The sequence below is a fragment of the Acinonyx jubatus genome, chromosome F2 (genome assembly GCF_027475565.1).
Source record: "Acinonyx jubatus isolate Ajub_Pintada_27869175 chromosome F2, VMU_Ajub_asm_v1.0, whole genome shotgun sequence".
NCBI classification, from domain to species: domain Eukaryota; kingdom Metazoa; phylum Chordata; class Mammalia; order Carnivora; family Felidae; genus Acinonyx; species Acinonyx jubatus.
The window spans coordinates 57,262,094-57,288,662 of record NC_069394.1 but is presented as its reverse complement, the minus strand read 5'-3'; the positions used below and the strand labels follow the sequence as shown (position 1 = coordinate 57,288,662).

The window sequence follows — 26,569 nt, the reverse complement described above, 5'->3', positions numbered from 1 at the left end:
TATGGATAGATACAGTTGCAGATATGAATCAAGTAAAGCAAATAAGTATGTCTCATTTAAAAGACTAAAAAGGGAACATATTTGCTTAGAATAATAGAGGCAAAGGGCATGGAAGACTAAGTGAAGTCTTTTGAAGTCTTTTGAGTCAACCAGTTATCCATTTAACTCCTGGCCTCAGAATATATATGCCAAGCAACTTTGTGTAAGTTACCTACCTTTCTGATCCTCAGACTCATTGCCAATACAATGTGGATATTATCGGTTGTTATCTTAAAAATTTAACTATTATTTTTCAAGAATTTGAACTTATGGACACAGGAGGCCAGTAGTTCCTCAAACCATTCCCTGATCTTGGGCTGGAAGAAACGTTAACCCTTTAGTTCCTGCAATAGGGTATGTGAATCTCGGCAAGGTACCAGAGTATCAGGAGCAGTGGGAATAGATTGGGGAGAAAAGTTTTGGGAGAAAAGCTATTTACCAACTAGCAAAGAATTTAAGAAATCTGTTTAAATTGGTGTGTAAGAGGCTAATGCCTCTTCTGTTTATTTTGATGATCACAGGGGGGAATAATGCATATATAAAATAGTTCACAGGAGTGGATTGATGAATTTGTGATAAAAATAAAAAGTAAAATGAGATGGAAAACAGTAAGGAAAAGGGAAAACGTTTATATTTAGCAGAAAGTTCCAGCCAGAATAAACATTAAAGATAAAATTCCTACACATTTTGGAGTTTACTCACAAGTGAAAACAATTGCACGGTCATATTCAGATATAAAGATCATTAAGAACTGTGAAGAGTTTGAGATTTTGTCCCACTTGAAAGCTAACAAATTAAACTGCTACCGTTTTAGAAAGGCTGATGGTAGACATGCGATCATTGGGTCAGAGCCAAATGACATTCTCACTCACGGTCCAGCGAGCAGTATGAGCATCAGAACCATTGCTTCCGAACCCCTTGCCTTGAAATCACACTAGGCAATGTCAATGGGATCAGATTAAGACCTGCATGCACAGTAGGTTAGGTTACAAAATAATTCTGAGTTTAGGCCAAAGCTTTAAAAGTGAGTAATACACTTGCCTGCACTTTTCTCAGGAGGCAGACACTATCTCCAATCTTCAAAAACTGTTCCTTATACAAACATCCTTGAAAAGATAGTGTGGAATAAAGGAAAACCAGTTCCCTGTTGACAAGAGGTGCAGAAACAGAGGTTCCAGAAGAATTGACTCCCAGTGAAAAGTGGAAATTTTCCTTCACTTACATTTGTCTGAACTCTTTTGGATATGTTAAAAAGTGATTTAAGGAAGGTATAAAATCAAATATATTTTTGAAATAAAGTCTTTATTTTACAAACGCTTTAGAGTTACAGAAAGAGTATGAAGGTAAAAGAGATTTCCCATATTCCCCATACCCAGTTTCCCCTATTATCATCATCTAACATGAGGGTTCATTTGTTCAACTAATGAACCAATATAGATACGTTATTATTAACAAAAGCCCATGCTTAATTCAGATTTCCTTGATTTTTACCTGAGTCTCTTTTTGTCCTAAGATCACATTGACATTTGAAAAGAAAAAAACACACACATGCACACAAAAACACTAAAGCTAAAGCAACAACAACAACAACACGATCCCATTCAGGATACCACACTGCATTTAGTCCTCATGTCTCCTTAGGCAGCTCTTGCCTCTGATAGTTTCTCAGACTTACCTTGTTTTTGATGACCTTGACAGTTCTGAGGAGTACTGGCCAGGTATTTTGTTGAATGTCCTTCCATCGAGATCTGTCTGATATTTTCCTCATAATTAGACGAACGTTACGTGTTCCTGTAAGGAAGTCCACAGAAGTAAAGTGTCATTTTTATCACTTCAGTGTGCCTACTATCATCATACCAAGGAACATACTGTCAATCTGACTTAGCACTGAGGATATTAATCTTGATCACCTGACTGAGATAATGTTTCTCAGGTTTCTCCATTGTAAAGTCATGGTTTTTTCTTTCTCAAATCAGTCCTTTTGGGAGGAAATCACTATGGCTAGCCCACACTTCTGGAGTGGGGGGTTATGCTTCAATCTCCTTTAGAGCAGAGTGTGTACATAAATTAGAATTCTGTATGTGAGATTTGCCTATTCTCCTTCATTTATTTATTTGCTCAATTGTTTATAGAAGTTAGAGATTTATATTATAGCTAGGATTATAATCCAATATGATTTCATTTATTTTCTTGTTCAAATTTCTCTGGTTTTGGCCACTGATAGCTCTTTCAGTTGACTCCAGCATCCCTTTGACAAATTTCGATCATTTCGTGTACATGTATGTGTTTATACTTCCTTAGTTTCTGACACTACAAGTGCTCCAGGCTCATCTTGTATTATTTCTCGTCCCATTCTAGAGTTTCTCCAAGGAATCTTGTTTCGTTTTGTTTGTTTTCCACTGAAGAATAGTAGTAAAAAACAGTATCTGGGTACTAGGTGTGTTCATTACTAGGTGTGTTATTATCGTCTAGATTTGTTTCTAATCAGACTCAGCTGGCAATGCAAAGGGAAATATATATGTGTCTACCAACTCCTGCAAATTCACATATCCATAAGTATTTCTATATGTAGCCATCTATATGCATATTAAACAAAACATGAGTTAATACTGATGACTACAACTCTAGTCCCTTAAACATGGATCGTTCTAGCCTCATATAGCATTTGCTTATATGTAATCTATCAATCCAACAGTGACTCATTTGCCTCCCATAATTAACCTACATTTATTGATTGTTCAGTTTGATACTGACATGTGACAGCAATAGGATGGTGGCCACATAGTCCTGTGGGTAACAACTTTATTAACTAAGAGTACAGTGATTAGTAAAGTTGCCTTTACCTTTAATCTTACAGTCTCCAATGAATTCCAAACTGACTTTGTCTAGCACTTTCCCCCGCTCACCCCTTATTCCATCCTGAATTTCAGTGAGGTTTTTTTCACGTATTTGTGATACAGTTATATTGTTTGTCAATTCTTGTTCCATCCTGCGAACTCCTGATATCCGAAATGATATTTATTTAAACTTGCATACATTAAAGCTCACTCTGTGTGGAAAAGTTCTATGTTTTTTGGCAAATTCATAGTCATGTATTTACCATTACAGTATCATAAAAAATCGTTTCACCACCCTAAAAAACATTTGTGTTTTACCTATTTAACCTTTTCTTTCTCCCCTAAAGTCCTAATAACCACTGATTTTTTACCATCTCTGTAATTTTGTCTTTTACAGAATATCATATGATATATAGACTTTTACACTGGCTTCTTTCACTTAGCAAAGTATACTTAAGATTCACCCATGTGTTTTTGTGTCATGCCAGATCATTTCTTTTTATCACTGATAAATTGCCAAACTTTCAAAGGAGATGTGCCAGCTGTATTTTTTTTTTTAATGTTTAATTATTTATTCTGAGGAGGAAAGGGGCAGAGGGAGAGAGAATCCCAAGCAAACTCCGCCCTGTCAGAGGCAGCCCATTGTGGGGCTGGATCCCATGAACCATGAGATCATGACCTGAGGGGAAATCAGGAACCGGATACTTAACTGACTGAGCCACCCGGGCACCTCCCCCTTTTTAAAAAATATGCACCATTTTTAATTTTCAACAGCAATGAATGAGATTTCCTGTTGTTCTACATTCTCACCAGCATTTTTTCATCTAATTTTAGCAACTCTAATATGAGATTTTAAGAGAGTCATTTATTGTCCCTTTAATATTCATGGGATCAGTAGATCAGTACCAATGAATTATTTCCTTTCTGATTTTGCTACTTTGTGTCTTCTCTTTTTTTCTTAGCCTATCTATGCATTTATTGATTTCATTCATTATTTCATACAAGCAGATCTTGGTTTTGTTGATTTTCTCTTTTTGTTGTTAGTACTGTGTGTTTTCAATTGTGTTGATTTCTGCTTTAATTTTTATTATTTATTGTCTTCTGCTTGTTTTAGTCTTAAATTTCTTTTTTTCACTAGTTTCTTAATGAGGAGGTTTAGGTTATATGTTTTTAGATCCCTCTTCTCTTCTAATATATGCACTTAATACCATAAAGTTCTGTCAAAACCCTGTTTTTCCCTCGTTATACATAGTTTGATATATTTTCATTTCCATTGAAATATTTTGGTTCCTCTTGAAACTTCTTGCTTGACTTGTGTTATCTAGAAGTATGTGGACTAATTTCCAAATATTTGGGGATTTCCAAGTTATCATTCTATTGTTGATGTCTAATTTAATTTCATTATGATATGAAAACATTTTTGTATGATTTTTATTCTTATACATTTCTTTAAGTGAGTTTTGTCATTCAGAATGTGGTCTATGTTGGTGAAAATGCCTCATGGGAGCTTGAGAAGATGGTGCATTTTTGTTGTTATGTGGAGATTTATATAAGTGTCTCTTTCTTTATGTAGATGTGAGATTTGACTTATATCATTTTTCTTTTCCCCGAAGAATTTCTTTTAACATTTTGCAAGGACGTCTGGAGGTAATGAATTTCTTCAATTTTGGTTGTCAGAGAAAAGTTTTATTTTTCCTTCACTTTTTAGAATGAGTTTTCTGGGTATATAATTATAGGTTGTTGGACTTTTTTTTTCTTTGAATATTTTAAATATTTTAGTCCATTCTCTTGTCGCTTGCATGGTTTCTGGCAAGAAGTTCACTGTAATTCTCATTTTTAAAAATAAAAATTTATTTTAATGTTTATTTATTTTTGAGAGAGAGAGAGAGACAGAGCATGAGTGAGGGAGAGGCAGAAAGAGAGGGAGACACAGATTCTAAAGCAGGCTCCAGACTCTGAGCCTGGAGTCAGCACAGAGCCTGACACAGGGCTCGAACCCTCAAACCCTGAGATCATGACCTGAACTGAAGTTGGATGCTTAACTGACTGAACCACCCAGATGCCCCTGGAATTCTCAGTTTTGTTATTTTATAGCTAAAGTTTTTTTCATTCCCTCCGGATTCTTTCAAGGTTTTCTTTTGTCTTTGATTTTCTGTAGTTTGAATATGATATGTCTTGTGCAATATTTGTGGTATTTATCCTACTAGATTATCTCTAAACTTCCTGGATTTCTGCTTGTGTGTCTGCCATTAATTTTGGAAAGTTCTATGCCATTATTATTTCAAATATTTCTTCTGCTCCATTCTTATTTCTTCTGATTACATGTATGTTACACCATTTGAAATTGTTCTTCAGTTCTTGAATATTCTGTTATGCTCATTCTTTTTATTTTTCTTCAATTCATTTTTATTTCTGAAGTTTCTATGATCTGTATTCAAGCTCATTGATTTTTCTTTTATTTGTGTCTAGTCTGTAGGCATACTTCATTCTTGTTGCAGTGTTTTTTATTTTAAACATTTCCTTTTCTTAGAATTTCCACCTTTCTGCTTTCATTACCAATCTGTTCTAATATGTTTTCTACTTTTTTCCTTAGACACTTTAGTACATTAATCAGTTATTTTATTTTATTTTATTTTATTTTATTTTATTTTATTTTATTTTATTTTATTTTTGAGGTGAGGGGCAGAGAGAAACAGAGAATCTTAAGCAGACTATGACCAGAGCAAGACTGATATGGGGCTCAATCTCATGACTGTGAGATCTTGACTTGAGCCAAAATCAAGAGTCAGATGCTTAAACAACTGAGCTACCCAGTCATACCTAATCAGTTATTTTAAACTCTGTCTAACAATTTTATCATCTGGGTCATAATGAGTCTGAGTATCATCTGAGTCTGGTTATACTACTTTTTTTGTCTTGTTGGACTATTTTCTTCCTTTGTTCCTTCCTTTCTTTGTTCCTTCCTTCCTTCCTTTCTTATTTATATTTGGTATGACTTGGATTTTTTTTAATTTATTAAAAAAATATTTGTAATATTTATTTAGTTTTGAGAGAGACAGAGCATGAGCATGAGCAGGGGAGGGTCAGAGAGAGTGAGACACAGAATCTGAAGCAGGGTCCAGACTCTGAACTGTCAGCCCAGAGCTTGATCCAGGGCTCAAACTCACAAGCCACAAGATCATGACCTGAGCAGAAGTCAGAGGCTTAACCGACTGAGCCACCCCAGTGCCCCATTACTTGGACTTTTTTATTGAAAGATGAACATTTTTAAAAAAAATTTGTAATGTCTATTTTTGAGTGGCAGTATGGACAGAGAGAGAGAGAGAGGGAGACATAGAATCCAAAGCAGGCTCCAGGCTCTGAGCTGTCAGCACATAGCCTGACATGGGGCTTGAACCCACAAACTGCGGTATCATGACCTAAGCTGAAGTCAGATGCTTAACCACCTGAGCCTCCCAGGCACCCCAAAAGATGAACATTTTGTATCAGGTATTAGGAACTGAGTTTAATAGGCTGTTAACGTGAGGATTCTTTCCATCTGGTTAGGAGTTGGGCTGTGCTGTAGCTATAGGTGCCAAAGTCTTTTACTGTAGCTATAGGTGCCAAAGTCTCTAGTGTCTTTTCTGACTCCCCTCTTGTCTTCTCTGAGTACTCCGCTTCAGAGAGAATTTGCATTTAGGTTTCTTTCAGATGTAAATCCATTATTTTCATACTGGAGTCCTGTTTATGTAGTGGTTATGTGTGAAAGGGGAAGTTTTGTATGCTCTTCTGATGAAATCACACTCTTTTTGTGCTCTTTTTTCTCTGCACTGTGACCTACAGAAGTGTTTTTCCATTGTGGTAGCTTTTTTATCTCCCTCAGATCAAGAAGGAAGTGAGAGGGGGGATAGAGCTGAAAAAAATGATATTCCTCCAGGCGGGCAAAGGCTTTTATTCTAGGTGTACGCATTTATTATAAAGAATGTGCTGGTCATATTTTGCAGTGATTACTTCTCACCTTCTTCTTCCAGAGCAACAAGAACACTGATTTTGGACCTTCACAAGGAATCCCTTTTTCCTAGATGGTATGTTGTCTGAATGAAGAAACCCCGCAAAGTGTGGGGAGCCCCCAAGACCATGGCTTCAAGGAGTTTCTAACTTTGATGCTACTCTATGGTTTCCAGAAATTCATTAAAATTACCAGTTAAGTACTCCTAGTACTTTATGTTTCTGGTGGGTGGCTTCTGATCTAGATAAGTATATCTTGGCTATGACTCTGAACTTGTCTATCTCTCTAGATTGGGTGATAGTTTGCCTTCCAACCTCAGTTCTCTGGTGGGTGTCAGAAAAGTTGTTGATTTTCAGTTTGTTCAGTTTTTTCTTGTTGTGAAGACAGAGTGACGATTTCTAAGCTTTTTATATGTCAGAGTTAAAACCAGAAGTAAAGCATTTTATTTCTTAGGGATAAGTACAAGTGAAACATTAGGCCACAGTTAACAAATTGTGATAGTATGTAATATACCGATGGTTGGGGAAGTGAGAAAATAAGGATCACCATCATCATCACCATCATCATCCTAATCAAAACTGCAAAAGAAGGAAATGTAATATGACTCTTTTTTAAATCGTCATGAAATGATGAGATGGGAAAAATAAGTTCGAATAGCTCTATTTGTGTCATCTTATCTTTTCTTAAAGAAGAAGCCCTCACCTCCTCTAAAGGAAGACTGCTGAAAAGAAATGTCAAGCAAGACCTGCAGAAAAGCAGTTACTCAAGTCAAATGGATTTTATAAAAACATTTGCATTCTCTTCCTTAAATGTACGCTTTTGTAAAGAATAAAAGTGAAAAGGACTAAGTGAGTCTTAGGAGAGAAATTGTGAACTTGGCATACTGGTGTTAATCACTGAGTTGAGATAAACTTTTCCAGTCCAGTCACATTTATGTTTACCCAAAAGTTGACTCGCATTCTTTATATTCTCACTATGAGGTTTTATTTTTTTCTTCTTACCGTCTGAATCCTTGTGCCTAACAATTTGTCATTGTTACCATCTTTGATTACTTTTTGTCAACCTTTCTCATGTATGTAAATTTTCTCCAGCTGTTCCTAATGTTCATGGACATCCTTCAAATAAATACAACTTTCTTTTTGAACTTTCAACTCAGTGTGTTGCCTGGAATACTTTATGAAGTAAAGGTGCAAGACACCATTACCTAAGAACACAGCAGCCATTATGGAATATTCAACCAAAAGGGTCACAATCCAACAATGTGTAAAAAGAATTATACACCATGACTAAGGGGGATTTGTTCCAAATATATAAGACTGGTTCAACATTTGACAATCAATCAATATAATCCGACATATCGAAAGGCTAGAGAAGAAAAATCATATAATCATATCGGTCAATACAAAGATTTACACAATCTAACACACCTTCATAATAAAAACCTTCTTAACCTTCTTCTTCCTTTTTTTTAAATGTTTATATATTCTTAAGAGAGAGAAGCAGAGACAGAACATATTTTGGGAAGAGAAGAGAGACAGGGAGACACAGAATCCAAAGCAGGCTCCAGGCTCTGAGCCGTTAGCACAGAGCGTGACGCAAAGCTTGAACTCACAAACTGTGAGATCATGATCTGAGTGAAGTTGGATGCTTAATAGACTGAGCCACGCAGGCGCCCCCCTTTTTTTTTTTAACATTTTTTTAAATGTTATATAATTTTAAGAGAGAGTAAAAGTCTTCTTGATAAAGAACATCTACAAAAAACCTACAGCTAACATCATAATGGACCATTTCCTTAAAGTTAGTTGGATACCTTCCCCTAAATTGGGAATAAGACATGGATATTCTATTCTCTCTTATCACTCTTACTTAACATTGCACTGGAAGTCCTAGTTAGCAAAATAATAAGATAAGGAAAAGAATTAAAGTGTGTTGGCTGGAAAGGAAGAAATAAAAATCTTTATTCACATATGAAATGACTATGTATTGTAATCTTAAGACACTGACAAAAAATGCTGAAAGTATTAAGCAAATATATCAAGGTTGAAGGGTACTACGTTATTGTACAATAATACATGGAAAAACAAAAGACACAGAATAATGATGAAGAAAGACTCACGTGACCTGATTTAAAGACTTGAAATAAGCAGCAGTAATCAAGACAATGTGGCATTGGCAAAAGAATAAACACAGAGATCAACAGAACAAAATAGAGAGCACAGAAATAGAGTCTTAGAAATAGAGCCAACTGATTTCTTTTTTTTGAGCCAACCGATCTCTGACAAAGGAGCAAAAGCAGTTCAATGGAGAAATGATAGCCTTTCTAACAAATGGTGCAATTTTTCCAAATCCTCTTCAACACTTGTCTCTCCTCCTCTCCCCAACCCCCTGTTTATAGCCATCTTGTTGGTACAGAGTGGTATCTCATTGGGATTTTATTCACATTTCCCTAATGACTGAGGATGTTGAGCATCTTTATATGTGTTTTTTTTTTTTTTCATTTATGTATCCTCTTTGCAGAAAAGTCTTCCCATATTTTAATTGGTCTTGGTCTTTTTATTGAGTTGTGAGGATTCTTTATATATTCTGGATGCTAGATTCTTATCACATATGTGATTTGCAAACATTTTCTGCCACTCTGTAGGTTGTTTTTTCACTTTCTTGATAACGTTCTTTCATGCACAAAAGTTTTGAATTTTGATGAAGTCTCATTTATCTATTTTTCCTCTTGTTCATGTTTTTGAATTTATATCTAAGAATTCTTTGGTTGAAGAGACTATTCTTTTCCCCATTGAGTAATTTTGTTACCCTTGTTGAAAATCAGTTGCCCATATATGTATAAGTTCATTTCTGGATTTTTTTATCTATTCCATTGGTTTCTACATCTACCTACACTGTTTTGATTACTGCAGTTTTGAGGTAAGTTTTGAAAGTGAGAAATGTGAGTCCTCCAACTTTTTTTCTTTCTATATAATGTTTTGGTTGTTTGGGAATCCTCAAAATTCCATATGAATTTGAGGATCAGCTTTTCCATTTTTACCAAAAAGACCATTAGGATTTTGATAGAGATTGAATTGAATCTATGGATCACTTGGAGTATCTTAACACTATTGTTAATATGCTAGCTTAACAATATTGTTTTCTAATTCATGAACACAAATGTCTTTCCACTTATTTAGGTTTGCTAAATATTTTTTTTAATGTTTATTTATTTTTGAGAGGAGAGGGAGAGTGAGAGAGCAAGCAGGGGAGGGGCAGAGACAGAGGGAGACAGAGGATCCAAAGCAGGCTCTGTGCTGAGAGTCTGATGCAGGGCTCAAACTCCTGAACTGTGAGATTATTACCTGAGCTGAATTCAGATGCTTAACTGACTGAGCCCCCCAGGCACCCTTAAATGAACTTGTTTTAGATTTGTCCCATATGTTCTTTGTTCTTCTTTTCCTCTAACTTCTTTTGAGTTAATTAAATTTTTGTTAGTGTTTCTGTTTAATCATTGCTTTTGGTTTATCACCTATATCCCTATTATTTTTGTAGTTTCTCAAGGGATTAAAATAGACATCTTTTACTGATCACAATTGAGGTTCAAATAATATTACATTCATTTATGCATACTCTAGGAATATTACTACAATATCTTTCCATCTCCCTTCCATTCTTTTCTCTTATCCCCTTCCATCACATTAACAATTTCTGGCATTCATCAGTCTTTAGGTAGGTCCTAGTTTCTATCTAGTGTCATCTTTTTCCTCAAGCTGAAGAATTTCCTTTAATATTTCTTGTAGTGTACATCTGCTGGGGATGGATTTTGTCATCTTTATTCATAGAACAATCCTTCAGTTCAGCATCTTTTTTGATATGTATATATTTTTGCTAGATGTAGAAATTCTAAATTACCAGATTATCTCTCTCTTTTTAACAAATGATGCTTCATTGTGTTTTGTTTGCATAGTTTCTGAAAAGAACTTTGAACTTCTGATCTTAGTTCTTGTGTGTGTGTCTTCTTTTCGTGGATGTTTTAAAAACAATTAACTTGTTTTCAACGAGTAGTTTTCCTTTTGTTTATTCTATTTGAAGTTATGTGGATATTTTGGATATTTATAGTTATCGAATTTAGAAAATTTTCCATTGTTAATTTTTCAAATTTTTTTTATGTCTGTCCTTAATCTTTTTCTGGATTTCTAATTACACATATGTTAGACCACTATTGTTAGTTTGGGGTCTTTTTTCTCATTTTAAAATAATTTCTATCACCATGCCTTCTAGTTCATTGACCTTCTCTTTTGCAATGTTTTATCTGCTGTTGACAACAAAATGTGAAATTTTTATTTCCAGAACTTTTAATTCTAGGTATTTTTATCTCCAGAATTTCACTTGGTTCTTTTTTATATCTTTTATCTCTCTCCTCATTATGCATGCGTTTTTTTCATTAAATTCTGAAGCACATTTATAACATGTGTAATAGCTGTTTTAAAGTTCCTACCTGCAAATTCTATCATCTGTTATTTTTCTGTTTCTAATGCCTGTTTATTCTGAATATGTTTTAACTTTTTTTAAACTTCATCAGATGTTCAATAATGTTTTGAATGCATGCCAGATGTTGGGAATTTTATAATATTGAGTGATGGATTATGTTATATTTCTTTAAAGAATGCACTTTATTCTGGGAAGTAGATATTCTGAGAGTTGCTTCAGGCTCATTTTAAGTTTTTATAAGGTGAGTATAGTAACCTTTAGTCTACAGCTAGTTTCTCTCCACTCCACAAACCAGACTTTTCTGAATCTCTACCAAAAGCCTCATGCATATATGATCTACGCTCTAGCTGGTGGGTCCTTGAATTTTTCCCAGACTTCTCTGAGCTCTAGAAGTATTAGACTTAGAGATTTTTACTAATTTTTTTTCCATAATTTATTTCTATAGTTATTCTTTGCTTCATGGAATGTCATCCTACACATGACAGATTGGTATTCAGACAAAGATACAATTAAAATTTTTCTCTGTTCTGCTTCCTCCTCCTTACCTATAAATTTTAGAAATCTGCCTCCCCAAATACTAAGCTTTGCTTTCTTTACTTGGTGAGACTTCAAACTCTGCTTTTCTAAACGCTTCTTGCCCCCACTTGGGAAATTGCCTAAAGCTAGAAAATGAGCATTACAGTAAGGTCCACCTTATCCCCCCACCCCCCTTTCCTAGTTAGTCAAGGAGAACACATTGCACAAGACTATTTCTTTATGAGTGGAAGCAAGGTTTACAAAATATTTTTTAAGTTGCTGAACAAATAGACTTTAAAAAGAAAGTTTTCCTGAATTTTTCAAGAGTTTAAAAGTTTAGAAATAACAAGGAATTTTCATTATAGGCCAATTTTGAAATCAATTTTGAATCATATTTTTAATTGTTTGAAAGATCCCAATTTTGTAACTTAAAATTATTGTAATCTTGTTATCAATACCATCAATAATGTGTTTCTTTTAAAGACCTTAAAAGCCTTTCATGGGTTATATCATCTACTACATTTTGCAGGTGAAAAACTTGTAATATATAAGGTTAAATCAAGTTGTTGTTTTAAGTATAAATGCAATTGGCCAATTAATAGATTTTAAATCTCTCAAGCAAGCCTCATAATTCATTCACCTATCCATCCAGCAAATTTTATTACACATGTTCTAGGGGTCAAACTTTTCCATATTCTCTATGTTTATTTCTTAGATCCGGGTTTGCTTCCTAGCACTGGTATTTTTGTTTGTTTGTTTGTTTGTTTGTTTTCATCAGGTTCGAGCAATTGACTGGATTTGTTGCTTTTGCCTACTTGGCAAATCTCTGAGTGCTGTGTGACTATTTATACCATGAAAAACTTTTAACTTCCTGCTTTTCTCATTATTTTTCTGAAGGCAAACACAAATACTTTTTTCTTTGCTGTTAAGAAGCCATATAGGGAGGGGTGCGTGGGTGGCTCAGTCCTTTAAACATTTAAACATTCCACCTCAGTTCAGGTCATGAGCTCACAGTTGGTGAGTTTGAGCCCCTTCCCTTATAGGGCCTCTGCTGTCAGTGCAGAACCTGCTTAGGATCCCTCTTTCTCTGCCCCTCCCTCTCTCTCTCTCTCTCTCAAAAACAAATTAAAAAAAAAAAAAAAGAAGCTATGTGGGGAGTTTATTTTCAATGGAGTAGTTATAACACTTGCTAATTTTATAAACTCATTGGTAAAGACCTGAATTAGTTACCCATAAGAAAGCCCTATTCTTTTATTTTTGATTCCCTCTATGATGCAAACTGCAAAGTGAAAATATCACTTTCCAGATTCCCTTACTGCTATACATCTTCTTACTGTTAGACATATACAATGAATTGCAAACAAAAGCCATAAAGTGGCTCTAGTGGGAAAACTTTTTAAAAGTAAAGAGATAGCATTGGGTCTTTCAAACTTTGCTTCACTGATGATTGCCTTGTTTTTGCTAGTTTGTTTTTTTATTTTATTCATTTCTTTATTTTTTAATGTTTATTTATTCTTGAGAGAGAGAGAGAGAGAGCACGAGTGGGTTAGGGGCAGAGAGAGATGGAGGCACAGAATAGAATCTGAAGCAGGTTTCAGGCTCTGAGCTGTCAGCACAGAGCCTGACGCAAGGCTCAAAGCCATGTACCATGAGATCACGACCTGAGCCAAAGTTGGAAGCTTAACCTACCGAGCCGCCCAGGCATCCTGCTTGTTTGTTTTTTAGATATGGACTGCATGTCTGGAGTGTGACTACTATCTTACAACCATGAACTGAGAAGCATGAAGACAATGTCTAAATCCCACCAGTGATGGTGCAGAAATATTACAGAGCCTGGATCACTGACCCTGGGTATTTGGGCAGCTGCACCTTGCCCGCAGCCTACATTTGATCTTCTTTTAAAGTAAGATAGATAAATGAAGGGGCGCCTGGGTGGCTCAGTCGGTTGAGTGTCTGACTTCAGCTCAGATCATGATCTCACACTCTGTGAGTTCAAGCCCCACGTCGGCCCTGTGCTGACAGCTCAGAGCCTGGAGCCTGTTTCAGATTCTGGGTCTCCCTCTCTCTCGGTCCCTCTCCTGCTCATGCTCTGTCTCTCTCTCGCTCTGAAAAATGAATAAATGTTTAAAAAAATTTCTTCTTAAAGTGAGATAGATATATAATGATTTCAGCCATCATCAGTTATATATAATATAATACATATAATTATAATATATATGATATATATCACTATATATATTTTTTGCTTTTGGTAAAATGATTCCATATCTAGTTCAAATATATTCTCTATTTCACAATTTCTGATTGCCTTATACAGTATAACAGAAGACACTACTGGCACTTTTGCTCTGCAAATAGAAATTTATTCAAACCTCCACTCTAGAGAAAGGGTACCTTAATTCATTCCCTTAAGTAGAAGGCACTCAGGGCAGAATAGACCAGTTACCCCATTTTTCACTGAGCTTCTAACAAGTTCAGGGAATAATAGTTTTCTTTTTATTTTTTAAGTTTATTTATTTATTTTGGTGGGGAGGGGCAGAGAGAATCCCAAGCAGGCTTCATGCTATCATCATGAGGTCAGATGTGGGGCTCGATCTCACAAACGTGGGAGATCATGACCTGAGTCAAAATCAAGAGCTGGATGCTTAACCAACTGAGATACCCAGGCACCCTTAGACTGAATCTTTCTAAACCACTGTCAATAAAATCTACAGAAAGTGTTTTCTTATCTTCTGGTCAGTTTGTTGTTGCCTATCTCCTTCAAGTTTTAAACGTCTGAGGTGGATTTGGTACAATATTATTCCTTTAGTTACCTAACTTTTTAACTTTCTTTAATTTAACAAATTTATGAGGAAGAAGACTTTTCCTCAATTTGTTCAACATGAAGAATTCTAAAGAAGTGATGAGCTATCATTTTTATTTCTTCACTAAGAGATTCTGTTTAGAAGCCTGACTCTCCAATCATACCATCTGAGATTTGAATCCAAGCTCTGATATTTACAACTGTGATTTTAGACAAGAGATTACATATCACAAAGTCTCAACTTATTTTTCTTTGCAATGTGGATAACGTATATCTAGGTCATAAAGTTGTGAGAATTAAATGGACCAATGTGTGTTTATGCTTAGTTCAATTCCTGAAACAGATTATTATTATTATTATTTTACAAATTAGCTCTTAATATATGATAGCTATTGTTACCTTTAGTGTTAATTATCATTCAGCACTTGAGATTGTGGCACACTGTTAATTCAAATTACTTTCTTAATTTTTATTAGCCATCAAAGTCGAGTTGGACAAAATTATGTCAAACCACAAAAATCCTGTCCTTACATATAGGTGCACAAAGATGCATTTGTTTACACAGTATGAAGTAAATATTTATTAATATCCAATTAATCACATTGTAAATGACATGGTTAAAATAATATGTAAATCGGTGGGCACCAATATATTCATAGGATTTGGACCATACATACAAATAACTTCCACTAATCAGGCTCAGTTTGTATATACATGATTCCATAAGTTATTAAGAATTTGTTTCTCATGAACTCAAAAACAGACCATTTGAGTAATCTGATACAGTGTCCCATTATCACCCCTTATTTAAAAACTTAGAGGTAGGTGCATCAATATTAGCAAGAGGCTCGAATCTTCCACATCTTAAAAGTTTCATGTTGTTATGCTAAGGCTGCCGTAACAAAGTGCTGCAGACTGGGTGGCCTAAACAACAGAAATTTATTTTCATGCAGTCTTTGAGTTTAGAAATCCAAGATCAAGGTGTGGCCAGAATTGGTTTCTTCTGAGGCCTCTCCTTTGCTTATAGATGACTATCTCTTCTATGCCTTCACACGGTCTTGTTCTGTACATTTGTGCATCCCAATCTCTTCCCATAACCACATCAGTCATATTGGATTTAGGGCCCACCTTAATAATTTCATTTTGTTAACTCTTTAAAGATCCTATATCCAAATACAATCACTTTCTGATATCTAACTGTTAGGATTTCCACCTAAGAATTTTGGGTGGACACAATTCAGCCCAGAGGATGTAGGTATTAGACTGTAACTTAGTGGATCCAGAATGGAACATTTCCTAACTTTATATGTTCAGAACTTTGATTCATTAAGTGAGTTAAATCAAATATTAATTCTAATGCTTTTCTTATTTAAAAAAAAGACGGCATTGATGTAATAATTGATAGATTTCCTCTGGTTGGAAACACCTAATTTGAAATTTATGCAAAGCTAAGAACATTTGGATGCCTTATGTATGCATTTGTAGAAACTAATGGTATCTAATTATTTATTCTCTTTAAGATTAAACGTTTTTTAAACTAAATTTCTAATCATAAACTTGCTGCTGTTGTATATTTTTGCTTAACTGTTTCTTCTCCTTTTAATGCATCTCTGAAAGTATGATTTGGATAAATTCCTATTTATCATAATTATTATCATCTGAGTACTAGTAGAATTATTTTTTAGCAGATGATAATATTTATAATAATTGATTATGTGCCAGTTTGTGTATACATAGCATATGAGGAAGCCATTGAAAGCACAATATTTATTTTCCTTGTCTAATGTGCCACAGTGTTTCAACAATTGCAACGCTAAAAAGAGAGAGAGAGAGGGGGAGAGAGAGAGGGAGAGATGGAGAGAGAGTAATGTTTGATGGAGCGCAAGTAACTGTTCCCCTGAGGCTCAAACAGAATAGCATGTGATAACTTCCAGGGAAGCATTTGAATAGTAGTGAGATTTTCTTGAATGTCCGCACTGTTGTAATACGAATTAGGTAAAAATAACAAAATGAATAAATGTATTCTAGACTCATTGTACCTTTTTTCCTAATATGTTTTTTTTTGAAAATTCCTTTCCTCTAGTAGATATATATTATGCATGTTTATATATATATATATATATATATATATATATATTTGTTGCATAAGTCTAGTCTATTTGGCTTTACAAGTTTTCACATTAGCTAGTTACATAACACAGCATGCAATTTGTCCTTTGTTCAAAATTTCCCGTGGTTTATGTTGTTTTCAAGAAATGAATTAGGAAACCTCAGAAAATTGGTTACTGAAATTGAAATGGGAATGGTAGGACCCATTCGGAAACCTGCCTTTTGGTGTTTACCTCAAAGCGTGCTTGTGTGTGTTTGCTTGATTTACATTTAGCAATATCTAAGTGCAAATAGTAATCATACACCAAAGTAAACGGGACTCTACGCAATTGCTTCCTCCGTTTCTTCAATTGCGGTTGCAATCCCATAGATTCCAATCTTGACAGGTAGCATAATTAGAAAATTCTCTTTGTCTTATTAAATGTGACTCTTCTCAATAGAATTCACTTCATTGCCAGCAAAGAACAGAAAATATACTTCAAATCTAAAATGGGAAATCAAGGGGGACTGTTTTATTTTTATCTGTCTTTGTGCAAGCGACATTATTATCAAAGGATATTGTAATGCTGCAAATGTACTTTGGGGATTTAAATCACGCATTAGCCTGGAAAGCAAAAAGTGCTGTAGGGCCCATGCAATATATTTTCTCATTAATCTGATTGAAAGATTATCCTTCCTATAGCTATGAAAAGTCTAATACTCGTATATCCATCTTCTCTGCTAGTAAAATTCAGCTTTGTGCAAAGTCATTGTCTCTTGTGTCGGGGGTCCAACACTTTTCTTCTCTCGGCATAAGCCCATCTGTATTAAAATAAATTCAGAACAGGCCGCCATTTCATGCACACATTTTGATTATTTCATAAGCTGCTGTGGAAATTGGAAGTATCAGCAAGCCATGCAGTTTCCTGGTAATGTAATGCTGTCATTACCTCAGTGGTCATGTGAAAAAGTTTAGCTGTACTGTCTTTGACAAATGTTCAGTGAGTCAAAACAGTGCATTTAAATGAAATGCAGATACGAATGAGCCATTACTGCAATCACAACTGTAGCTTCGAGATTATCTTATATGAATATATACACTTCCTCTCTAACCTGACATTTGCAATACATAACTGGCTGTGCGTTTGCTCCCTTGCCACTCACCCCGCCTCCTTTCTCCATATCATCCTCCAGATTCAGAATGGAGGAAGGGGATGTGATCAGAGGCTGCATGCAGTAGTAATTGAAGACACTCCCGATGATTTCATGCAATCAGACAGGCACACCATTTGTTATGAAAATTAAGTAAAGAAACAGAGCAGGTTTATACATTGCTTTGCTACGGTCAACGCCTCCGCAAAAGATTAGCAAATCCACACAAACAAGCCCATCAAAAACCAAAACAAAACAAAACATGGAGAAACAAAACACAAAAATCCAACCACTTATATGCTTTTCCACATAAGAGACTCGCTGAAAATTTTGGGTAACCTTCGTCGTAACTTGTAGCTCTTTGTGATTTTAAGTTTTAATGAAACTACGGGAAATGTCTTCAACTGAATGATTCCTATTCAGAGCACTTTGAGTGCTGATACCATGAACGGTATAGATGGCTCCGGCCATAACTGTCACACAGATAATATTCTTTTATGCCCCAAGACACAAAGATGGTGCTGTAGATAACCAAAAGAAATAAGCCTCCACCATCACTAATCTGCAGGTTTGAAACAGTATAGCTTTTGCATGGTTAAGGGAAGGTAAAATCACCTACCAGGGTAATAGAGAAGACATTTTAAAAGTGAACAGGACCTGGAAAAATTAAGGCTTTCATATTTATTTGTAATCCATATGCACCATGGATCAAATCGTCCATATCCTATTTTATGTGTTTATGTATGACAATTGGAAATGCAAAATGAGCTGGGGCCTTTCCATTCCCCCAGGACACTTTTGCTAATGCAGTGAAATGAAAATCTAAGCAGTATTTGGCCTTAGTGTTCCCTTCAGAGGTTAACTTTGGAGATCTTAAGTGTGTTCTGATGGCTGGATTTGTAATGTATGTAGCAGATTAGAGTGTATTATGATATTCAGATGCACCACCCGAGCAGTATAAAAAAAAAAAAACAAAACTGCTGTCTGTATTTTTCTCACCCAGCAAATATTTCTTGAGGGCTTTTTACATGGATAAAATTGAATTTCACATTCCCATTGCATAATGTGACTTATCAACTACTTTCTGTATGTGTGAGCCTGGGGTTTGGTGAACACAAATCATAACCAAAGTTTGATGAACACCTTCTATAAAGCTAGAATACTGGATCCATTAAAAGAGCATAATTAGTTTTATGTCTGGAAGTACATTTTGGGGTGAAATACATCATTTCATATCACAATGGAAGGCATGTTTACTGACAAGGAAAATAGTATTCCTTCGTATTTGTTCATAAGGAAAAAAAATAAAGTCAAAATAAATTTTGAAATACCAAAAGTATTTATCTTTACTTCATTTAAATGGTTGTTTTTCGTATTCAGTCTGAAAAATCTCAATCGGAAATTCTTCCATTTGAGAATACAGGCTGGCATTCAAGACTCACGGAAACAGAGACAAAAAGAATGATAAGCCAAATATCTTGAGAATTGGACCGTACAATAAAACCATTTTCTTATTATTTGCTGTAAGACTGTGATGGCTTTCCGGGGGAAAGAAAAATTCTACTTGAAAATGTAGAGCAAGATACACAATTTTTTTAATCGAATACAAGAACTATCAATACTAATCTGTTAATTTGTGCCCCAAAATGCAATCATATTGTTGGGACAAAAACACAATGCATTCAGGAAGCTATTAAATGCACAGCAGTATTTGAAATCGAAGCACAGTGACTTGTTGTTATGGCATGCTGACATTATTGGTTCTTGTACATAGTTACATAATGATCTCTGAAGCCAGCTTTAAAAACTGTTCTATAAAACCAGTTAACAGATGTCAAAATCTGACTACAGAGTCAACTTTCTAAGATACTTACCTTAAAGCTACACGTAAGGACCCCTTTTCCAATTTGAAAAAGGAAAATCCCAAAACAAAGTATTGCAATATTTTCTCTCTCCAAAGGTACTCTGTGGTATGGTAGGCTCTTTTGCCTTTTATTTCCAGTTTATTAGGGATGCCATCATCCAATGGTCATTGACCTAAAAAAACATGCGCCACTGAAATTATGTCGAGGTCAGAAACACACACACACATACACACACACACATTATTTGCTATGACTTTTCTCTATCAGCATTACTGATACAGCATATACTACTTATTCTGTGTAAAAATTCATATCTTATATAAAGCCTGTATCATGTCAAATATGCAAAAGACAATATAATCAGAAATCACTTTACCCATAACATAATCATTTTTTATGGTCATATCTTGTAACATACTAGCACCTGCTGGGAAACGTCATCTCACAATAGAAAAGAATACAACAGTTATGGCGTTAGAGCATCCAGCAGTGTTGTGGACAAATATTTTGGATCATTCTTTTCTAACTCAAAGTAAACAGCATGCCTTCAAATTACACAATTATGAAGAATGAAAATACACCGAAAATAATTAAACATTCTCCTCTCCTTTCAAGTTTCCATATAAAACAATTGAACATTAGTATACACACAAAAAAGAATCAGTTTCCATGCTTTTGCATATTTCTCAAATAAAGAAGATGGCATCTAGCAAATGGAATTGCTACTGTAAAACTGCTTTTTGTTCTGTGAAAGCCCTTGCTTTCGTAATTGTAAATGAAGCTGTTTCATCTGGTTTATATGCTGCTGTTCCTACTATTGCAGCTCAGGGCAATACAAATGATTAGTTGCCTGATTCCAGATTCATATAGGCTCAACTATGAGAACTAGACTCCAGCATTTAAATGACCGACCTGATGTGAGAACATAAACCATTCCAGACCATTTATACAAATGGAACTGGCCAGGCATTTTATCATATCTCCTATTACAGGGAATAACCCTGTATCAACTCCATGCACTTTTGCTTTTTGGCTGTCACAAAATATTGGGGTGTGCTTTCTGTTCATTTTTATTTTTAGAAAGTTTTGACATAAATATCCCGCCCCCCCCCCAAAAAAGAAAAAAAAAGATATTTTGGGATCACAGTCTCAAGTGGTCAAAGCTTCATGTTTCAGTCAGTTGCACTTCAGTGAAGAGGTCTCTATAAGAAATGTTTCCCTCAAAGGAAACCATCCTTTCCTGTAAATTAAGTTTCTGAAGAGTTTCTCTGCAATACAAAAATGTGGACTTCAAATGAGTTCACAAGATAGGATTTGCATATAAAAATCAATCATTCTATTTTGGGTTGAACATCCAAATTACCTGCTTAAGCTTTCATATTTGTAATTTCATATTCCTAAAGAGTTTGAAATGTCAGTGAATACTCTCCAAATCCTCATTTCTACCTTTCACCAGAAGGTCTAAGATGTCAGTTTGAAAAATTGCAAGAACTATATGAAGTTTTGCAAAAAATTTCAACACATAGTTTAAGCATCCTACTAAATTAGCACAACTGAAATTTAGACTTTCCTACTATGGTTTATGGGCTTGAGATTCCACCTCCCTGAAGTTAATGGAATAGCAACTGAGCAATAATACATGTGAAAAAGATTAGAAAAAAATAATGCTGAATTTTGTAAGCCACCCAGACATATCAGAGTCCCTTTCCTTTTAATAAACACTGTGCACAACATGAATAATGATGAGCAACCATGCAACAATAACAAAATGGACACAACTGCTTTTATGAAGGTTTATAAGAAAAATTAAGAACCAGCCCTGATCTGATTTTATTAACTGAGATGATGGAATAAACAGCCTTTTTTTTTTAGTTTATTTATTTTTGAGAGAGAGAAAGAGAGAGAGAGAGAAGGGGAGGGGCAGAGAGAGAAGGAGAGAGAATCCCAAGCAGGTTCCACACCCAGAACAGAGCTAAATGTGGGGCTTGATCTCACTAACTGTGACATCATGACCTGAGCTGAAATCAAGAGTCAGATGCTTATCAGACTGAGCCACCCAGGAGCCCTAAGACTTTTTTTTTAACAGCAGTTTTAGGTTCATAGCAAAATTGACAGAAAGGTACAAGGAGATCCCACACACCTCCCTGCCTCCACACCTGCCTAGCCTCCATTATTCACATCCCTCAACTAGAGTGGTATATTTGTTACAACTGATGAACTTATGTTGGCACATCATCAAGTCCTTAGCTTAATTAGGGTTCACTCTTGGTGTCGTACATTCTATGGGTCTGAGTAAATGTATAATGACACGTATCTATTACGGCATCATATGAAGTCTTTTCACTGCCGTATAATACTAAATTTCTCAGGTAATTGTTCTAATAATCATGTTTTGCTTGGGCTGTGAGGTCCAATGCCTGTGGGTGTCAAACTAGAATAATAGAAACCAAGGCTACTCCTTGAAGCTTTTCTTGGCACTCTGTCTAAATTTAGACAGTTTTCCCGTGTTTCCATAGTAGCATCTATTTACCACTGTCATAGAAGTCATCACATTCAGAGAAATGGTGTGCCTGTCTAGGCCATAACTTACCATCCTCTTCAGCCTCCAACCCACTAACTAGACAATGAAATCATTAAATGTAAATCTTATGTTCTTTCTTTCCATATCATGCAAACTGTAATGTAGTCCACAGGAGGGCTCAATACATGTTTGAATAAATCAATAAGAATTGTATTGAAAATTAAAAATTCACTGTGTGGCATTATGCCTGTGTTGTTTCTAGCTATTGCTACAACCTGAAATCAGTCACGTCTTTCTTAGTAGTTTAGATACCTACTAAACTTGCAAAATTGAATAAGAGTAGAATTTTTATATTTAGTTCCCAAGTTATGTCTCATATATAAAAGCTTATAAAATGTATCTTTCACGTAATAAACATCTAAAAAGTTGACTTACAAAAGAGAAAGGCAACTAAAATTGATTGAGTACTTTCTGATTCTCAAAACACTGCAGAGTAGATATTATGGGCTTATTTGGGGGTTATTATTAAGGGGTAGTAGCCAGATGTTCAGGAAAGGCTGAATCACCTCTCCTTCTAATAGAGTTCCTAGTAGAGTAGTATAAAAATTATTTTTTTTAAATAGGTAACTGAGAAAAAAGAAATGACTTTAGTAAGAGTCACACGAGCGATGAGAATGTAAACAAAGCTTGAATAAGAGTTAAACTGATGCATGCGGTCTAGGCTCAAGCCCCAAATGGAGCTTCAAACATCTCTCTAAAAATCAACCTTGGGATCCACACACTAAGGTACTCTTGCAAAGTCAGAGAGATCCCAAAAGAGCCCTGGGTCCATTTAAACCTCCATTTGTAAGGAGCCAGCAGAGACAAAGTTTCCTTTGGGGTCCTGTCTTAACTAGTTGATTGCACCACCTCATTGGGGGTAGAAGACGCAAATCCACGAATCTGAGGTAGAAATATGTAAAAGGGGGCATGAGAGTTTTTCTCTTAACACAGTGTCTCCAACCAGAGATATCTTTGGCTCATCAGTGCTTGAAAATCTGGCAAATAAGCCAGAAGATCTTTTCTCTACAGAGTAGATGTTATTATTATTATTTTATGGGTGGATAGGGTGAAGTGCAAAGTCAAGTTCCTTGCCAAAAGGTACAGAAGTAGGGAAGCTGGAATTTTTACCAGGTGTGCCAATTCTGAAATGTGTGCCCTGATTTAAACCTAATGGGAGATTCCCGGATGATGCCACTTGGTGGAAAGGATCCACCCAGCTAACTGTGTCTAAACACGAAACTCCCCAGAACTGTCAGCATATAAAATGGCTGCTATTTCAGCCATTAAGTTTTAGGGCAATCTGATATGCAGCAATAGATAACTGAAATGCATGGGTTCCCTGAGAGTATTCTCATTTAATATTATAAACCGTAATAAGACATGGCCCTCTTAACTTATTGTTGAGATCTATTCTAGACTCACAGTTGATCTGAGATCACTTGTACTGGTCTGGAGAGCTTCCCAGATAGTTAACGTCTAAATAAAGTATCCTGACTTTTTTTTTCTTTCAGTGAATCAAGATCATATTACATACCTTTGCCAGAGAAGTCAGGTTTAGCAGACATTGAAACATACTCTACTGACCCAACTTTCAACAAATGCATAAGCTAACAATCCTGTATCATTTATTATTATTATTTTTTAAATTAGTGTTTCCAAACTGGGAGCCCATCACAACCATATTTTTGTTTCAAGAATGTGTGTTTTTTTTTTCTGGTTTTGATTTCTGGTTTTTAATTCTGAAAATGTAGACAAAAGTATGATAATTTGGTTTTTCCTCACTCTGCCAATGGGCTTCCCTTCTTTCACACAAGTACTTTAAAAATAATTTATCTGAATTCAAACATGTATCTGGTGTATGAATTTGGATCTTTCCAAAATCCTTTTACATAAATGACAGTAGTAGCACATACAAGTGTTGTGGTTTGTCTGGGCGGTTATTATTGCCATCAACATGTCCCTGTGAAATATAAGATTTTTAACCTAATTGGTGAGTGAGACTCTCTGAAATAGTCCTCCCCAACATATAAACGATTGAAATAAAGATTTAAATGTCTTGAGTAATCAAACATTCACAGGTTGGTCAATGGAAGTCATATTTGCGAGTGTGAATTATGCTGAAAGTTAACATTATTAAAAGTAAGAACCATGCTGATTAATAATTCATTAGCATTCTTTCACCTTCCTTTAAAATAAGCTATTACCTGCATTGTGGGAAAGCAGATAATAGACTATAATTTATCACTTTTTCAGGAACTAGAAGTGGTCTTATATTTTAAATCCTTGTTTTAATTATCCAGCCTGCTATTTTGATAACCAATATTATAACATCAGGAGGTTCAGAAGATACTGTGGGAGAGATATTTTGACATATTTAGTCTACATTTCTTGATTTCATAGTGAGATTGTAATGAGGAATTCCCATTTACTCGTGAGCTCAGCATTTAGATAATTGAATAATAAACCACAATCAATGAGGACCTTTAAAGATTGTCACTCTATGTTCGGATTGAACTTAAAAAAGGAAAAAAAAATAGCTTGCAAACATTTTTGGCTCAGCACCATTTGGTATTCAGAATGTAAATGAGATTTGTTATCAGGCAGGAAACCTGAAACTGATTTAACCTAGATATTAATCTTCATATTAAGGACATATTTACATTTCTTGCATAGCACAGTAGGTTAGCACTAGGAAGGATCTGCATTTAATTTTTTTTAAATGGCTTAGCCTAGTTGATGCACAGTGCATATTTTTCATCTTAACTATTTTGTTTATTTCATAGATTCTTCGATTTTCCCATGGTCGTGTTAAGGCTTGCTGGATAGAAAATACGCTGCAAATAGAAGCCAAACCACAGTAAAATGACTCTGCCTAACCCTAAGAGTTCCAGCCATTTCCTTTTATATTTTATAATAAGATATGACAACTCAATTTAAAGAAAATACACAATAGTTGCTGACTACAGTGAAAAGTTTATATTAAAATAATGTGTTGCTGTCGGGAGGTGGATAATTGAGCATACGGTAGGTAATTTCTGGCAGGGCTCCTGAAATAAGCAAAAATAATATCTGTTAACAGAGGATAAATGTAGATAATGTTCCCCTACTCAGTAATTAGGATTTTACAGATCCCTGTTTAAATGCTGATGCAAGAGAAAATTAAGTAGGCGGCTGCATTTAGTCAGTAAAGTTGAGCTGATACAAACTGTCTCAGTAAGACTTGACCTTTGATTGGGCCCCATTCCTCCTGATGTGACTCTCCCAGTTTTCTTCTGCATTTTAATGAGGACTGAGCAAACTTGAAAAGTCCAAACAAAATCTAACTGAGACTCTTAATTTCAAGAAGTGACTGCTGGGGATTTGAAACATTAAAGCTCTAGAAAGTTTCTCCTGCTTTCAGAAAGAACCCTTGGCCATTTTGTCTCCCCCTGCCATCTTATTTAATTCCAGGAAATAGACCTTTAACTCTTTAACATTGTCAAGGAAGAGAGGTGAGGTGACCAGGTATTAACTGTCTCAAAGAGATAGCTCTTAAGAAAATTCCAATGGACTACTCTTTTGTTTTCTTCAAGAGAATTTACAAAATCAACACAGGCACAATCTTCTTGAGTAACTCTGTTCACCCAAAACAATAGTAACTTGAAAGCTGAAGTTAGTAGTAAGAATAGGAAAGTAGATATTCTTCCTCTAGGACCACTACCAAGTGATAGTATTTGTACACTGAATACAGACTTCCAAACAAAAATTTTAAAGCTAAACCTATTTCCAATTATAGACCAAGTAACTCCTCCCTCCTTTCCACTCAGTTGCTGGAGGTGATTGTGAGGTGTAAGTAATGGTCGACCTTCATCCATTACAGTTTTTGTTTGGGAATAGTTACAGGAATCTAGACATGATTAATATGGCTCACCATACTCCCTTGCAAAAGAAAAGAAGTGGGGACTTGGGGGTTATCGTCATTTATTGTGCTTTGAATAATTTCTTTCACAATGTTTCCTTGTTACTTGGCCCAGTGAGGAGATTTTTGCAAGCATAAGTAGGATGGATTAAAGTGAGGAAGAGAATAGAGTTAAGGAAGCAATTAGCCAAGTATTTCAAAATGTATTGGGGTGAAAGTCTCTATTACCATTTATCAGTGTGCCTTTAGTTGGGACCTGGAGAAAAGCCTCTCATCAAGCATTATTGTAAATGATAGACACTTGAATTTCTATAATCATAATCTTCTCCATACGCTTGGAAGCTACTCAT

The 26,569-nt window shown here is 35.3% G+C and overlaps 1 long non-coding RNA gene across 1 annotated transcript; it reads left to right on the top strand.

Annotated features, from left to right (window-relative positions):
• The first annotated feature begins 660 nt into the window (after positions 1 to 660).
• On the top strand, positions 661 to 8,304 carry LOC128312804 (uncharacterized). Its single transcript, XR_008292562.1, has 3 exons — positions 661 to 1,307; positions 6,887 to 7,058; positions 7,557 to 8,304. It is a non-coding gene; the product is annotated as an uncharacterized LOC128312804 (long non-coding RNA).
• The last annotated feature ends 18,265 nt before the right edge of the window (positions 8,305 to 26,569 follow it).